The sequence below is a fragment of the Notothenia rossii genome (assembly GCF_949606895.1).
Source record: "Notothenia rossii genome assembly, chromosome: 4".
NCBI classification, from domain to species: Eukaryota; Metazoa; Chordata; class Actinopteri; order Perciformes; family Nototheniidae; genus Notothenia; species Notothenia rossii.
In genome coordinates, this window is record NC_136902.1 from 21,975,207 (window position 1) to 21,992,643 (window position 17,437).

The 17,437-nt window shown below is 39.0% G+C and overlaps 1 long non-coding RNA gene across 2 annotated transcripts in view; it reads left to right on the forward strand.

The window, feature by feature from the left end:
- LOC307035354 overlaps window positions 1-17,437 on the forward strand; it is a 51,330-nt gene that overhangs the window by 8,541 nt on the left and 25,352 nt on the right. The window lies entirely within an intron of this gene.

A 17,437-nucleotide genomic window follows, 5' to 3' on the forward strand; every position in this document is an offset into this window, starting at 1 on the left:
AGCGATCAGCATGACCTTTGTCTTTGGCGTTTGCAATCACTTAGAGCCAGTTAATATCAAATGTGAGCTCAGTACCACTCACTATGATCGCAGTTTAACTTCTCTCATCCCAGCAGGATTAGGCTGCGGCGTATATTTGAAGAGAGACAGAGAAAGAAGCTTTTTTTTAAAGTCAGTTTAGGTTCTGTCTCTGTTGAATATTAATTTGTAAATTGAAGAATAGTGTCTTTAGTCAAAGTAAGGTTGCAATTGCCTCCACCATGAGTGCTGCAGCCTTTTTTGCATATAAGTGGGTTTTTTGGGGTAATATAAGATGGCTGATGGCAAACTAAAATGAGTGACGGCAGGGTTTTCAGCACAAAAATAACGAGATGATACCTCAGTATTTACTCTTAGTTGGCTTTCTGGCTAACCCACTTTTTGTTATGCATTAGTTATCATTTCCAAAACTGAGGATGTACACAGTGCGATAGAAAATGTTCCAAATTATTCATGCAGTTCCAGTTGGGCTTACATAAAAGACTTTTATGGCATCTCTCCCTGTCTTTTTCCCCCAAGATGCCTCTATTCTTGTTCTTGTTATTTTTCAGATGCCTGTGTTGTCTTTTCCAACCGCAATCTTTTTCATCTAGCTTCACAGTTTTCTAGGTTCTTTCACCACAATTTCTATCCCCACATCATGATACGTTTGAATCTCATCATCTTAGTAGCCCTAATAAGAGGAATAATAATAATGCATTACATTTTTTATTAGAGCGCTTTTACAGGTGCACAAAGCGCTTTACAATTACACATTACACATATCAGACATGTACGAGTCATTAATGTGGACATTACCCACAGGAGCAACTGCGGGTAAAGTGTCTTGCCCAAGGACACAATGGCCTGGCACCGTTATAAAACAAGCAAATCATTATACTGTATATTTTCCTAAAAGCTCAAAGGTTGTCTTGCCTTCTGTGTTTCAGATATGCAAAACTGCAATCATCTTTGTATATTTCAGTACTTAGTCAGAAGAACTGCGTGAATATACAATGTCTTGTTCCAAGTATTAGATTTAAGCATGCTGAATTATTTTCCATATTTGATTAGCTGTTGGATTTTTATTGTTGCTTTGCCTTTCAAATCTGTTTAGGCGGACATTGGTAAAACTCAAAGTGAGCTGCTCATAGTTTTGCGTACTTTTTTTTAAAGGGCCAGATGTGCGTATGTGCGTACAGGGGAAAAGGGAAATGTTCAGGTAAACATGTGAGAATGCTTTCACCACAGAGAAGTGAATGAAAAATTCTCTTTTATCTAATTTCTTACCCTGTTCCTACGTCCCCACCCAGATGCCAATATGTAATGCTTATGGATGGCCTGCTCAGCATCAATTACAGCCAGTGTATATACTGAAGTGAATCAGTGCACATGTAAGGACTCTGTGGTGGATTGAGACATGTAAGGACTCTGTGGTGGACTGAGACAGCTGACACAACAGTTTTAAAGGTCATGCAGAGGGGTATGCATCTGACACAGATCAGTTGAGGGATCAATTACACAGGACTGTAGCTCCTGTGTAGGAGGATACTGCAGCATCCTGTTCACCTTAAATTAAGGCTAAGCAATAATTCATTATGACAATGTATTGTTTCTTAGTGGAATCCTATTGTTATGAAATCATATACTGTGATTCACCTTTTATGTCCTCTAAATTGATAATCACAAGCACATACTAACAACCAATACCTCTGAAAAGCTTTCTCTCTCTCTGTATCATTTCATGGATAAACAAACAGTACATCTATATTGCATATCATTTCAGTTGAAACTTTTAAGTTAAACGTTTTAATCAGAAGAAAATATAATCTTATAATTTAATTTACACAGGAGCATGTGATTTATTTCATATAGACTTTTTATTTATTTGTTGAGTTATCAGAAAATACAATATATAATGATAGAAGATATTGGCCAGATCCCCCAGCCCTACATTTAACCAACTGAAGCACATGTATACTGACTCGTTTTATGGGGTGCATCAGTATAACAAATGCAATCCAATACAATAGACTTTTTGTCTGACTTTTTGTTCAATCAATCATTGAGGAGGTTTTAATGTTCAGTCTGTGCTGACACTGTGCAATAACATGATGCTGCACCTGATAATGCTACAGTATGCTGCTGTTGTTCTGGACTGTACTGTATTGGAAAGTGGAAAGGTGTTTTCAATTTATGAAATGTTTATTGGCATTGACCAATGCCAAATACTGTACCACAACATTACTAGGCTAAGCTGGTTTGCAACGCCTGTCTGCTGCTCTGTGGCCTTAATCCAGCCCAATGAAAACAGAAGTAGACAAAACATAAGAAATGGAACATAATACAGTTCAATAAAACACCCCAACACGGTGAATCATCTGACTGTTGTCAACACAAACTGAGTATTATAAACCTCACAATTTTCTAAATTAGATTTGACTGTTTTTATTATGACATTGGACTGTGTCAATTATGAGCCGTTGAGTGTGCCATTCAGATGAATGAAATTACCAATATGACTCAATCGTGAAGCAGATTGCTTCTTGGAAGAATAAGAACACAGCAGGCAGATGTTCCCTCTGAAGTTTAAATGCACAGAACCACACATTTATTCAGCAGAGTGATTTCCAATAATGAGACAATAACAGCAAGCATTCATTTGTCTCTATTATCGCCCGTATGGTTTACTAGACTTCAAGGATTGAGCGGAGTTAGAAATCCACTGAGGCAGTAGGTTTCTAACGGCAACAGATTACACAGGTTGTAGAAAAGGTGAAGCCTCACACACTTGTAAATGCATTTATAAGGATAAGAAGCCAAGGTTTTCCCAAGGCTCTCTTTTATACTCAGGGTTTTAAAATGACAAATCAAAGGTCATATCCACTTACAATTGAAGTACTCAGTTCATTAAGTTTAAGGCAGATTATTGCACATAGTGTACAAACACTGTACTGTAGATAAATACTACCCAACAAACAAATCAGAATCACAATACCTTTATTTGTCCCACGGAGGGGAAATGTAGATTGTTAAAGCAAGTAATGAGAAGCAGGCATTTAAATAATAAAGATATAAGTAGAAGTTGCACAATTTACAAAATAAAATGAAGAACAACAACAATTTGCTACCTGCAATAACTGTTTGTTTTGTGCCTCTTGCGGGCAGTGGGAACATGCTGTAAACACAAATCTGGAGTAGTCACCTTTAAATTGGCAAACCTGTTAGCTTGCAGTTATACATCCAGAAGACGCACGTCACACATGTGATGCATTACTGTATATCGGGGTTAAAAAATATTGATTATAGCCTCTCTATTATTTAAGAAATACAGGAATTAATTAAAAGGTGTGTTACAATACTGCTCTAACCCAGGGGTTCCCAAACTTTTCAGCCCGTGACCCCCAAAATAACAGATTTCAAGAAGCGTATAAAACAAAAAATTGATGTATTTTATGAACATTTATCCATGCTTAAAGTAGATTTAGATGTGTTAGGAGTGAGATAGAGATTATATTATGTAATATATGCATCCGATGAAGCATTGCAAGGCAAGGCAAGGCTATTTATAGCACCTTTCGACACAAGGCAATTCAAAGTGCTTTACAAAAATGAAAGACATTAAGAGCATTAAGAAACACATTATAAAATGATATCTAGAAACACTAATTTAAAAGCAATGATATAAAATAAATGACATTTAAAAACACTAATTTAAAAGCAAAGATAATAAAAGTTATAGTGCAGTTTAAGATATGAATATATCAATTAAGAGCAGTAGCAAAAAGAAAAGTCTTCAGCCTGGATTTAAAAGTAGTAAGAGTTGCAGCGGACCTGCAGGTTTCTGGGAGTTTGTTCCAGATATTTGGAGCATAATAACTGAACGCTGCTTTACCATATTTAGTACTGACTCTAGGGACAGATAGCTGAAAACCTGAGAGTTCTGGATGGTTCATAATTTAGCAGGAGGTCAGAAATGTATTTTGGGCCTAAACCATTCAGTGCTTTATAAACCAGCAGCAGTATTTTGAAATCAATTATTTGACACACAGGAAGCCAGTGTAAGGACTTCAGAACAGGAGTGATGTGATCCACTTTCTTAGTGTTAGTGAGGACTCGAGCAGCAGCGTTCGGAATCAGCTGAAGCTTTCTAATAGATTGTTTAGTGAGACCTGTGAAGACACCATTGCAGTAGTCCAGTCTACTGAAGATAAAAGCATGGACAAGTTTTTCCAAATGCTACTGTGACATTAGTCTTTTAATCCTAGATATATTCTTTAGGTGATAGTAGGCTGATTTAGTAACTGTTTTAATGTTGAAACTCAGGTCAGAGTCCATGACTACACCTAGATTTCTGGCTTTATCTGTTGTTTTGAACATTGCAGACTGAAGCTCAGCGCTAACTTTTATACGTTCTGCCTTGGCTCCAAAAACCATTACCTCAGTTTTATCTTTGTTTAATTGGAGAAAGTTCTGACACATCCAGTCATTGATTTGTTCAATGCACTTACTCAGTGTTTGAATCGGCGCATAGTCTCCTGGTGAAATAGTTATGTAAATGTGGGTGTCATCCGCATAGCTATGGTAACTTATTTTGTAGCTTTTCATTATCTGAGCCAGTGGTAGCATGTAGATGTTAAAGAGAAGAGGCCCCAAGATGGAGCCTTGAGGAACCCCACATGTCATATTTGTCAACTCGGATGTGTATTTACCTATAGAAACAAAGTTGTTTCTGTCCTTTAAGTAGGATTCAAACCAATTTAGAACTGTTGCAGAAAGTCCCACCCAGTTTTCCAGTCGGTTTAGTAATATGTTGTGGTCAACAGTGTCAAACGCAGCGCTGAGATCTAATAATACTAACACTGAAGTTCTGCCACTGTCTGTGTTTAAGTGGATGTCATTGAAGACCTTTACAAGAGCAGTCTCAGTGCTGTGGTTTGGACGAAAGCCTGACTGGAACACATCGAAACAGTTATTTAAATGCAAGAAATTACTCAACTGTTGAAAAACTACTTTTTCAATGATTTTACCTAGAAATGGGAGGTTTGATATGGGCCTGTAATTGTTCATTACTGAAGCATCTAGATTATTCTTTTTTAAGAGCGGTTTAATGACTGCCTTTTTTAGGGCCTGTGGAAGAAGACCTGAGTGAAGAGACTTGTTTACTATATGAAGTAGATATGAGGCCATGCAATGAAAAACATTTTTGAAAAAACCTGTTGGAATAATATCAACGCAGCAGGAGGAGGATTTCAGATGTTGAATAATGTACTCTAGGTTTTTATCATTAATCTGATGGAATTGTGTCATGGTGTTTGAATTGATTTTAAGTGGACACAGGGACAAAACATTTGCTGTACCTGATGCAGAGGCACTGACTGCTTGTCTGATTTTCGGTATTTTGTCAGTGAAGAAGGAGGCAAAGTCATTGCAGGCCAGATTTCAAAATGAACCTGGAGATTTGTTTTTCGCCACCCGCGTTCAGCTTTTCGACACTCTCTTTTTTCTGTTTTCACGGTCATGGCCTTTCTCCTTTGAAATATTTTCTTCCCAGTCAATTCCTTTACCTTAGTTGGAGCAATGGCATCTATAAGATTTTTCATTTTTGAATTAAAATGATCCACTAGCTCATTTACTGAGATGTTAGTAGGGGCAAGTGTGGAAGAAAGATCCCGAGTAAACATTTCCCTTGTATTTTCAGTTAAATATCGCTTTGTGGTTACCTCTTTTTGAACATTTTTGTGAACAGAAATAGAGCTCTCAAAGAAAACGCAGGAATGATCAGAGAGTGCAACATCAGTCACCACAACCTCAGAGATATTCAGACCCTTTGAGATAATTAAGTAATTAAAATCACCAACAATGACTAGACGGTCAAAGTCAATACACACTATAGGTAGCAGTTCAGTAAAGTCATCAAAAAAGCTTGCACAGTATTTAGGTGGTCTATAGATATTTAGGAACAGAGCTTGAGAGGAGCATTTCAGCTGAAGGGCCACATAATTATTCAAAAGAGTATTGCATGAAGTCTGTTGATGATCAGAGGCCGTTGTTGGGGCTGCATAAACGTTTTTTTATTTGTGTTTTGTAGGCAGACCATGCAGACCTCAGAGAGTTAAACTTGGGCCTGCGACCATAGTTTTACTGTATTTTGTTTGGAAAATCATCAGTAGCCAACGATCTGTGAGTCTGTTGTCTCGGACATAAACTCCGTAATAAATGTAGTCTACATTTCATAAGAGGTGTAAAACCTGAGAGAATTTTAAATTGCATTTGAACTAAATTATTATATAATCTGTAGTTGTATTTGTACTGTTGATTTCTTGTGTGAACGAGGCGATGTAGAGAATGTTAAGCTGTCATTATTAGGCTGTTATGTACTGTTGGAGTGGTGAGCAGGCCTATTGTTTTTGGATATTTGTGGAGTTAGGTGGTCCGTGTGTGTTTTTTTATTGGTTAAGTGGTCCTTAGTATGAAAAACTTTGAGAAACATTGCGCTAGGGGATTGTCAACGGGGGGAGCCTCGCTTCATGGAAATTATACAGATGGCTAGTCCGCCCCTGAAAAATTTCTATGCACACGTTATTATTAATAATAAAAAGAAATTAAATTGATAAAAAAAAGAAAAAATTCAATTTTAATTTTGTAATCATCTCGCGACCCCCACTTTGGGAACCCCTGCTCTAACCTACCCTCTGCTCAGACAGACCGGCATCCTGATAAGCCTTTACACAGTGGAAGGCATCTCATTCTTCTGCAGAAGGAAGCAAGCCGATTTCCATATTCCCCTCCACTGAGATCGAAAAAAGAATTTGGATCCACGTTCATCTCTCTCCATTTGCTGTGTCAGCTGACCCTTTAGATAAACACACTCTGTCATTTTGATGGTCTTCATCTTATGTACAGGGAGTGAAATATTAATACCTTCAGAAGCCCCCGGAGGGTTGAGGTCTTACACAGGGCTCAAAGTGTTAACAAAAGATGCTTGCTATTCACTGGGGACTGCAGCAAAGAGCTGCTAGATTACAGAAATAGCAGCTAGCACGCGTTGGATCTCGCTTCATTGGAGTTATCTCAGCACTTGCTCTTGAGTTTTCAAAGCGATATCCCCAAATAGACAGGTTATGATAAATGAATTTGCTGCTTTGATTTTTGCTCATGTCAAATATGACTGTCGAGGTTGGGGATGCGACTCTATCATTTTCCAGACTGGCTGTGGAGTGTCAGCAGAACAAACCACTCATGTATTTTTCTTCATGTGTAATCACTGAGCCAGAGACACAGAGAAAATAAATCTACCATTATGTAGAATGTTTTTAAAATTGTGAAATAAGCAGCCAATCTCAATCTGCTGCAAATGCTTCTGCGTTAGCTACGTCTATCTTACTGTCAGCAGACAGCACTCATTATCATTTTATGAGGCCACGTTGGCAGAGTGCTGTACGCCTCAAACTCTGTTGGAGTTAATTAATTTAAAACAGGATTCAGACATTTGCCCTAGATATTTTTAGTATCTTCTCAGGCTGCCACTGCAGGGACTGCATGTTCAGAGCTCAGAGCTCAGACAGTAAAGGCAAAATCTGGGCTGCAACCTTTTCTACAGAGGTGATAAAGGCTTGGGATCAAGAAGTGGGGGTCTGTAGATCATTTGACTTTACCTTAACTGCACTTCTCTCCTCTCAGGTTTATCAATCAAGCCTTCCAATTCTACATTCACAACTGTTTCGCTAGCAGGATATCATCAACGCAAAAAAGACATTGAATGTTAGTATTCATTGCAGCCGTAAAAATTCAATTCTGTGTGAAGCTGAGCCCTTTTAAATGCATCAGCTGAGCGTGTGTTCTTTGTTAAACTAAATCAGGCAATTTACAACTCCTGGTGTGTTGCGATGATGCAGCTTATGTAATCTTGTTCAGTATCGGGTTGTAGCTGGGAGTCTTTATCATCATGTTTACTCTGAGGAATTACTTACACCAATGAGACAACTCGTGCCAAAGATATTCTTTACAAATCATCTGAAGCTTTCAGTCTATCATTTACTGGGAGGTGTGCTTGTTCATCTTGCAGGGAAAGATAAGCCTCGAACAGAGAGAGAAAGACCGGGGGGGGGGGGGTTATTGCTGGAGAACTCGGCACCTCAGCACTTTTAAAGGGTTATTAACCTTATCTCTCTGCTCAAGAATGTCAGTGGATTGTTGACATTCACTGAAAATGTTATTATGCAGACAGACAGAGATGTGTGTGAACATGAGTTTTTCGGAGAAAGGTTGAAATGCAATGTCCTGCCAAGCCAACATTTTCAAATATGACCTGATGTAAAGTGTGGAGCAGATCTTGACCAACATAATCTCTCGCAGAAAAAATATTCCTCATGTTTTCTAAATTGTAATCGAAAAGCACCTGAAAGAAGATGCTTTCTTTATTAAACTCCCCGTATTCTCATACCTCCGCTTGCCCCATTTTACTTATTAAGAAGTGCTTTTGCATTCCATGTCATAAAAAGGCTAGCCCACAAGGGATTGTACTTAATCAAAAATCTGCCTTTGCTTTAATGTTTCCCTTAAAGCCAGATTTTCTCATTGTGAGTAAGAGCTGGACCAGGGCAGCAGTTAGATAGAAGCACTAAGGTCTGCAAAAAACGGACTAAACTGGGTTTTCTTTAAATTCATTTGTGTTCCCTTTCTCACTATAGCGGCGATTTCTTCCTTCAAAATTTAGAAAACTTAAATGTATAACCCCGCAGTTGACAGTTTAACTCAGAGGTGGGCAAAAGTCCACAGGTCCACTCCAGTCTCTCTCTAACCTTGAATCTCCTTTTGATTATGGTGCATCAGATTCTTAAACTGAAGAATCGTTGAGCTGCCAACTATTGATCGCAACAATGTGAGATGCAATCCAATATTCAGTATCCCCCCACTGTCATGCCAGGCTGCCATGTTGCAAACTATTTTGAGAACAGCATGAGTGGGCATTCATTATTCATGTGATCATGACCACTTGCTGTATGTATGCATTTTATAGATGTTTCCTGTTTGTAGTTATGCAGCATGCGTTGGAGTGTTTGTGTTCACACTTGAACCTCTTCTTACTTTGGTCCTCTTGCAGCACATGTTTAATTCGTTTCACCTACTGTTAAGAAGAAACTTTTCAAACCGTCTGTGCAGCTGCTGATCACCTCAACCTGTTCAGGTGAAAAAAGCCACAGAACGAGGTGATGACATGCTGTCAGCCCTGATGTATCCCTCCCTCTGCATATAGCGATTTGTAAAACAAGGTTCGTCCGTGAGTGAGGCAGGCCAAGTGGCACTCAGAGCTGCTAGTGATGGGGCAGAGACAGGGAACGCTCTCTGAGGAATAGTGCTGGCTGTTTCACCAGCCACCCTGTCACTGTGTGCTCTCTAACAGCTATACCAATACTTGATTGGCAAGTAGGAAATTAAAGCACACACACACACACACACACACACACACACACACACACACACACACACACACACACACACACACACACACACACACACACACACACACACACACACACACACACACACACACACACACACACACACACACACACACACACAAACACGCACACATTCACATTCACACACAGCATTCTAGCTCACACTAATAATGTGGCAATTTGAAGTGGAAAATCCCAGAGGATGTGGGAAATGAATTACACCGTCACCATTAAATTGGCATTTCTATGATGGCATGTCAGGGATAAGCCGTCAGATTCCTGGTTTAGCTAAATGTCATCCTAGATTGTGTTTTGATTGAGATTGTGCTCAGCCTCCTGTTGTGAGCACCCTGGAGATGTTACATTACAGCCCTCTTCTAATTGACAACGCCCTTATGCCAGCATGAGCGTAATGCTAACACTGTGTGGCAGCAGCTGGTGAAATAAAAAACAGGATTAAAAGAGAGCGAAAACGAATGTTTGTGGGTGGCTGGTGTGGGAGTTGGAGAACTGTATGTAGTATTGGTGCAGAGATGAGAAGATAGAGAAAAGAAGGGACAGTGAAGTGGAGATCTGGGGCCGTATTCACAAAGGATTTTAGGGCTAAAAGCAGCTCCTAACTGGCGAATTTAGGAGAAACTCCTAAGCATAATGGGCGTGTCAGTCTTAAATTTAGGACTCCTAATTTTATTCACTAAGAGCAATTCACAAAGTATTTTAGGCCTAAAAGTAGCACCTAAGTCTGGGAGAGCTTAAAAGTCCTCGAGAGGACACACTTAATTCAGTAAGACCTATTCACAAAGAATCTGAAAATGCCTGAGAGACGAAATGTTTTGGAGACAATGGAAGACTGTGAATTGATCAAGAGATATAGGCTAAATCGTGAGGGTATAAAACTTGTTGTGGAATTAGTGCGGGATGCAATAACATCCCCGACTAACAGGAATAACCCGATTAGTCCGGAAATAAAATGTTTGGCAACACTACGATATTTAGCAACAGGGAAAATGCAACTTTGCAATGCCGACGATTTAGGAATATCGCAACCATCAGTCAGCTGTGCCATAAACCAAAACATCAACGCGCTCTCTAGACCACATATCATCCAACAGTTTATCCGGTTTCCTTTGGACAATCAACAACTACACAGGATCAAAGCCAACTTCATGGCAATGCAGGTATGCCCGGTGTGGTCGGTGCTATTGACGGGACGCACATAAAAATAATTGCGCCATCAAAAGATGAGGACGTGTTCGTCAATATAAAGAAAGTACATTCCATCAACACGCAGATTGTTTTCATTCATCATGATAGGGAGACTTGAACGGCGGTATGGGCTGTTATTGAAAGTGTTTAAGTGCTGGAAATATGCTCATTATATAATAGTTTGCAGGGTGCTTTTAATTGCCTCCTCGATTTAATGCAATTTACGTATTTTTATTGTTTGCTCTCTCTTTAACGTGCATATACAACGTCATTATCGTGGTCTGCACAAACTTGTCATCATGCGTGTATTCTGCTAACTGCACTGTCCATAACTATTTGATAGGAATACATTTCTAGCCTAGGCTATTTCCTTGTCTTTCGGTGATTTAGTGGGCTCGTTTGTGGGATGTTGCGGATGAGTTTCACCGAGACCGCCTACTCTGAACAACCAATCACCGTACTGACCGCTTCTAAACTCATGCACGAGAATCGACGTCATCCATAGCAACGGCGCGTCACTCTTAGTTCACTCTTAGTGATTTATCCTTAGTATGAGTAGGTCTCAGCGGCTTTGTGAATAACTTTTAAGAAAAAACTCCTACGTAAAATGTTTTAGCGCGAGTTAGAAGCACTCCTAGCGGTAAGATAAAATGCTTTGTGAATACGGCCCCTGGTGTAGGAACATCAAACAACTGGACAGGTTAAGCGAGAAAAGACGTTGCACTGTGGATGTTAGAGACGTCAGAGAGAAAAGGAAAGAGCAAGGTTAGAAAATAAAGAGGATGGGGAATGCAATAGTGTGATAAAAAGACCTGGGGCCGTATTCAAGGAAAATAGCCTAGGCTAGAAATGTATTCCTATCAAATAGTTATGGACAGTGCAGTTAGCAGAATACACGCATGATGACAAGTTTGTGCAGACCACGATAATGACGTTGTATATGCACGTTAAAGAGAGAGCAAACAATAAAAATACGTAAATTGCATTAAATCGAGGAGGCAATTAAAAGCACCCTGCAAACTATTATATAATGAGCATATTTCCAGCACTTAAACACTTTCAATAACAGCCCATACCGCCGTTCAAGTCTCCCTATCATGATGAATGAAAACAATCTGCGTGTTGATGGAATGTATTTTCTTTATATTGACGAACACGTCCTCATCTTATGATGGCGCAATTATTTTTATGTGCGTCCCGTCAATAGCACCGACCACAGGGCATTTGCAGGGCATACCTGCATTGCCATGAAGTTGGCTTTGATCCTGTGTAGTTGTTGATTGTCCAAAGGAAACCGGATAAACTGTTGGATGATATGTGGTCTAGAGAGCGCGTTGATGGTTTGGTTTATGGCACAGCTGACTGATGGTTGCGATATTCCTAAATCGTCGGCATTGCAAAGTTGCATTTTCCCTGTTGCTAAATATCGTAGTGTTGCCAAACATTTTATTTCCGGACTAATCGGGTTATTCCTGTTAGTCGGGGATGTTATTGCATCCTGCACTAATTCCACAACAAGTTTTATACCCTCACGATTTAGCCTATATCTCTTGATCAATTCACAGTCTTCCATTGTCTCCAAAACATTTCGTCTCTCAGGCATTTTCAGATTCTTTGTGAATAGGTCTTACTGAATTAAGTGTGTCCTCTCGAGGACTTTTAAGCTCTCCCAGACTTAGGTGCTACTTTTAGGCCTAAAATACTTTGTGAATTGCTCTTAGTGAATAAAATTAGGAGTCCTAAATTTAAGACTGACACGCCCATTATGCTTAGGAGTTTCTCCTAAATTCGCCAGTTAGGAGCTACTTTTAGCCCTAAAATCCTTTGTGAATACGGCCCCTGGTATACAGCTTGATGGCAGGAGAAATCCCCAACACGCTACACATTCAACTGGCTGGCTGTCAGCACAGGGCTGCCATGGCTTGAAGGCAGGCGTGACCTGTGATTGGTCTCGCTGGGAACGAGGGGCTGAGATTGAGGGGCTGAGATTGAGGCTGTGGCCAAGGCTGTGAAACGCCTCAGCTAGAGGCAGAGACTCTGTTAGAGCGGAACTCTTCTTGTCAGAAAAACACAGTGATAGAGAAATATAGAATGGGTGAAGATGGAGACCTGAGAAGGATCAAATATTAATTCAGAACCCACAGCCCTCAACTGAGAAACAGAGATTCCTCTTTTAAAGAGAGCTCTCTCTCTCTCTCTCTCTCTCTCTCTCTCTCTCTCTCTCTCTCTCTCTCTCTCTCTCTCTCAGTAACTCACAGTGTTCCTTAAAAAGTTTTCTATTTAGAGAACTTGCACTCTCACTTGTCCAGGTCATCCATAATTTAGCAGGTTTGTCCCGTGGCGTTGCTTACCTTGAAGCATTTGTGTGCTTTTTCACATAAGGCAGAAGTAAAAACAAGTTTATCTGCAATTTATAAATAATGAAAGAGGCAGGTAAATATTTTGCACTTTGCACTTTAAAGCAACAACCAAATATAAATCTCACCTGAGATGTAAATGGGTCAATGCAGGTTAACAGTCCTGGATTCACAGCTGTGTGATGCAGTTAAACAAGGGTTGGATGTTAAATGCTTGGCTTTGGTGTGGAAGGGTGAACACAGCCTATTTTCTGCAGAGTGACTTGACATCTGGCTCATTAGCAATTTACTCTGCTCTGCCCTGGCTGCTGCCATTTATCCAACAACTCCTCCAAATGAAATTACAAAACACATTGTTTTTTAATTTCCCTTCAGGATGACACATAAAAGCTTTTTTCAATCTCCTATTTGTTACTGCCTTTAACTGACTGTTCCCTGACCGTTTTCTGACACTGCTCTGGATGAGGGTTGTGTAAAGGCACCAACACAACTTACTTTGGGAATGACTGTTATTATGGTTACACTAGAAGCTATTTAAAACTGTATCAAAGTAACAATGCTAACCTGCTGATGTTTAGCAGGTAAGGTTTGCCATGTTTAACATCTTAGCTTAGTCCATTAGCATTCTAATATTTGATAGTTGGCACTAAACACAAAGTACAGCTGAGGCTGATAGGGAAAGTCATTTATTTTGCACGGTTGGTTGATTGTGCCTACAACCTTGTTTGGCAATCATATAACATTTATTGTTCTTAAATAATTATCCTTAACATTTGAATGACAATTTTAGATTTGAATATTTCAAATGGGAAAATAAAACCCAAATATGCTAATTAGATACAACCAAATGTTCAGGAGAAATTATAAATATTACATTTTTGGGGAAATTGGTTGGACCAACTCTTACAGGATTATAAATAAAACAGAGGAGCAATACAATATTTAAGCCGGTTGGCTCATCTAATTATCTTTTACGACCATGTCAATGACATTGAAGCTAAAAGCCGAAGGCAACGCCGTTTAGCTGTGACATGTAAGCAACAGTTCAGTATTTGCGGGTCCAAAATACCCTGGTTTTGAAGGACTAAACATGTGGTTAGAACTTTGTGCACTATATTTTCAAGTCATTTTGTTGATTATAAAAATATAATTTACTAAAAGTAATCGGTATGCATAGAAGCAAGATCCTGATGTCCTACCCTGGGGTAAGGACACTTCAGTAAATCCTTTAAAGAATATTGACAGAAGACCTTGACCTTGGCATCTATTATTCATATGCATTTACAAAGAGGTGATAAAAAACAATTGTAAAACTAAACAGCCCATTACTGCGGCTTTAGAGAAGTAGAAATAATTGATGTGGTCAGTACATTTCAGATAATGGTAAGATATTCTTACTAGGGCCGGGACTTTAACGCGTTAATTAAGATTAATTAATTACACAAAAATTAACGCGTTAAAAAAATTAACGCATTTTAATCGCACTTATTTTTGCACCGCAGAACGTTTCTCACTGGATGAGTTTCAGGGGTACCGATTATACTGGAGCACCAACTAACGTTCATGACTTCAGACAACAACAAACCACAGTGAACAATACTCAAACATGAACGAAGAACCTGATGAGACCGCTTTGGTTGGCCCCGTGGATGGGACATTTTGTTTTAAAAAACGGACGGATGGAAGCGTCAATAAGAGCACGGTTGTTTGCAAATTATGCAAAAAGGAATTCGCATATCACCGCAGCACATCAAGCCTCAAGTATCACCTCAATGCAAAACATATAGCAGCTAGCGTGGAAGCTAGCGTGGACGTTAGCCCGACTCGGAGTACAAGGACCCACACCCAATTCGCGTTGATCAAACAGAGTGGCCTATGCAACAGAGAGATTTTATTTTTCATCAGGATATTGGAAGAATAGGAGGGATTGAGGTCAATCACTGGCACTTTTTTATTTTATTTAAAATGGTACACTTTATGTTGAACTATTTATTACGTTGTTGGTGCAACTGGCACTTTATGTTGAACTGTTTATTGTTTTGGCCAAGGTTATTGAGAGAGTTGGACTGAAATTGATTAGATTTTTTAAATCAACAAAGTCTGTTATGGCCTCTGAAGCAACAGAGAGATGTTTTCTAATAGTCAGGGTTTCCAATGTTCTGAATGTACTTGAAAGTATTCTGTTTTACTTAAAAAACAAATTGTTATAGTTTACAGAAGGTCTACCTACCTATAGGCTACCTGAATCTCTGAAATGTACTATATTCCTAAATATGCTATTGCTACACTTTATGGCAAAAATTGCACTTTTCTGTTGGTCTTGGTTAAGAGCCACCTTGAAAAAAATAAACAATGTTTTGTTGCTTAAGCTTATGTATTCAGTCATTATTCAATGGTATACTAAAATCCATGTGAAAAAAATTGCTTCTCACTGTTCTCAGGTCAAATATTTATATGTGATTAAAAATGCGATTAATTTCGATTAATTAATTACAAAGCCTCTAATTAATTAGATTATTTTTTTTAATCGAGTCCCGGCCCTAATTCTTACACATTGTTCTATTACCAGTTTGTTTGGAAATTCAGTCGAGGGTGTTCGGGCTGACGCAGTTTATGTAGACTTGACTGCTTTAAAGAAGCTCAGGGATACCTTAACAACACTGGGATTATCTGGATCCCAGCATCCTGACATCTGTGTGAGTTTTAATCTGTGTCCTCATTTGTCAGTAAACCATACAACATTAATTCAGCCGAGACAATCGTACTCCTCCTTACAGGGCACTGCTCAGTGCCATCTCACAGAGAGAATTTATGACGGATAATAAAAAAATATTTGAAGGCAATATATAACACAGTGTTTGCTGGTTTACATGCTTCGTCTGAGATGACTGGGCATCTATAAAACTGAAATCTTCTTTATTTTTCTCTGTTTGGCCAAAACATGGATCAAAAACACCCAAAGTATCAAAACAGTCTGGATGATATCTGCTCTATGACTCAAGGTATAAATCAACAAAATACATTCTCTGATGCAAGTGAAAAAGACCTGAAGTGTAAAGCCCGACCGCTGGGTGGGGCAGTGTTAATAAAATGATACTAAACTTTGTTATATAGCACCGATTACAACGGAATGATAGAAAATGCTTTACATAGGAAAACAAACAATTCAGCACCACAAAATCAATCAATAGTATTAGGTGCAGTATCAAAATGCAGCATTATTCAAAAACGCTTAACAATAAAAATGGAATCATAGAAGAAAAAGTACAGCAAATAAAATCATAATATTAAAAGGAATGCTAAAGGGGTGATGGACTGACTAAGTGTTGGCTGTAATGAAGTGAATAAAACTAGGTTTTAAGCCTTGATTTAACGTAGTGGAAGGTCATTCCCAGGGCCGGCCCTAGGCACTGGGAAACTAACCGGTCTCCTAGGGCGCCAGATCTGGAGGAGCGCTGCCTAATTTTCTTCCCTTGATGTAATACATTTACATTAATAATTGAATAAAGTAAACACCCTTTGCACCCCGGGCCGGCAACATTTTGCATTTGCCCTACGATGGGCACTGTAAATGATGAAAGAGGGGGGAAGTTGACTTATCAGGCGCCCGCAGCTCACAGCCAAAGTGCGAGCGAGCCTCCGAGATTGTTGTTGGATTGAGGCTGATAACTACAGCTCAGTGAGGTAAAGGACTGAGTGTTTAGATAGTTCACTTTAGTCTAAGTTATCTCAGTGGGTCTCAAACAGTTTGGTCACAATTTATGTAAACAAATATTTCCAAGGCACACCTTTATAATTATTAGGATAAATAACAACAGGTTTGAAATCATTCCAATGTATACTAGAGGACAGTAAACCAAAACTATCCTTTAAAAGTGGAGATATTAAAAAAAAGTGCATGAATAAATAAATGTTAACTAGGTAAAATAAGATATGAATGAACAACAAATAATAAAATAAGTTACATGTATTTGTTATTGGCTATGGTAGGTTATTGGTTATGTTCACATACTTATTTGGTTATTAAAATCTAAACCGATCTTTTCCATATGTGTGTTTTAGAGTTGTACCCCCTAGATCTAGTCTCTAGTAATTCTGCTCAAAGTGCATCAGATTGAAGCATTTTACTTTAAAATGTAAAGAAAATATTTTCGTATTGCTTGGAGGGGCAGGGGAGAGGGCACATCATAATCTCGCCTAGGGCACCAACATTTCTAGGGCCGGCCCTGGTCACTCCAGAGATAAAAAAATCATTACAGACAAATACTCCGTAGTCACTCTTTTTCACTGCAGGAATAACAAGCAGTGCAGCATAAAGAGAGCAAAGAGGAAGTGCTTATGTATATGGTGTAATATGCTCAGAGAGGTAGGCTGGTGCAAGACCATGCAATG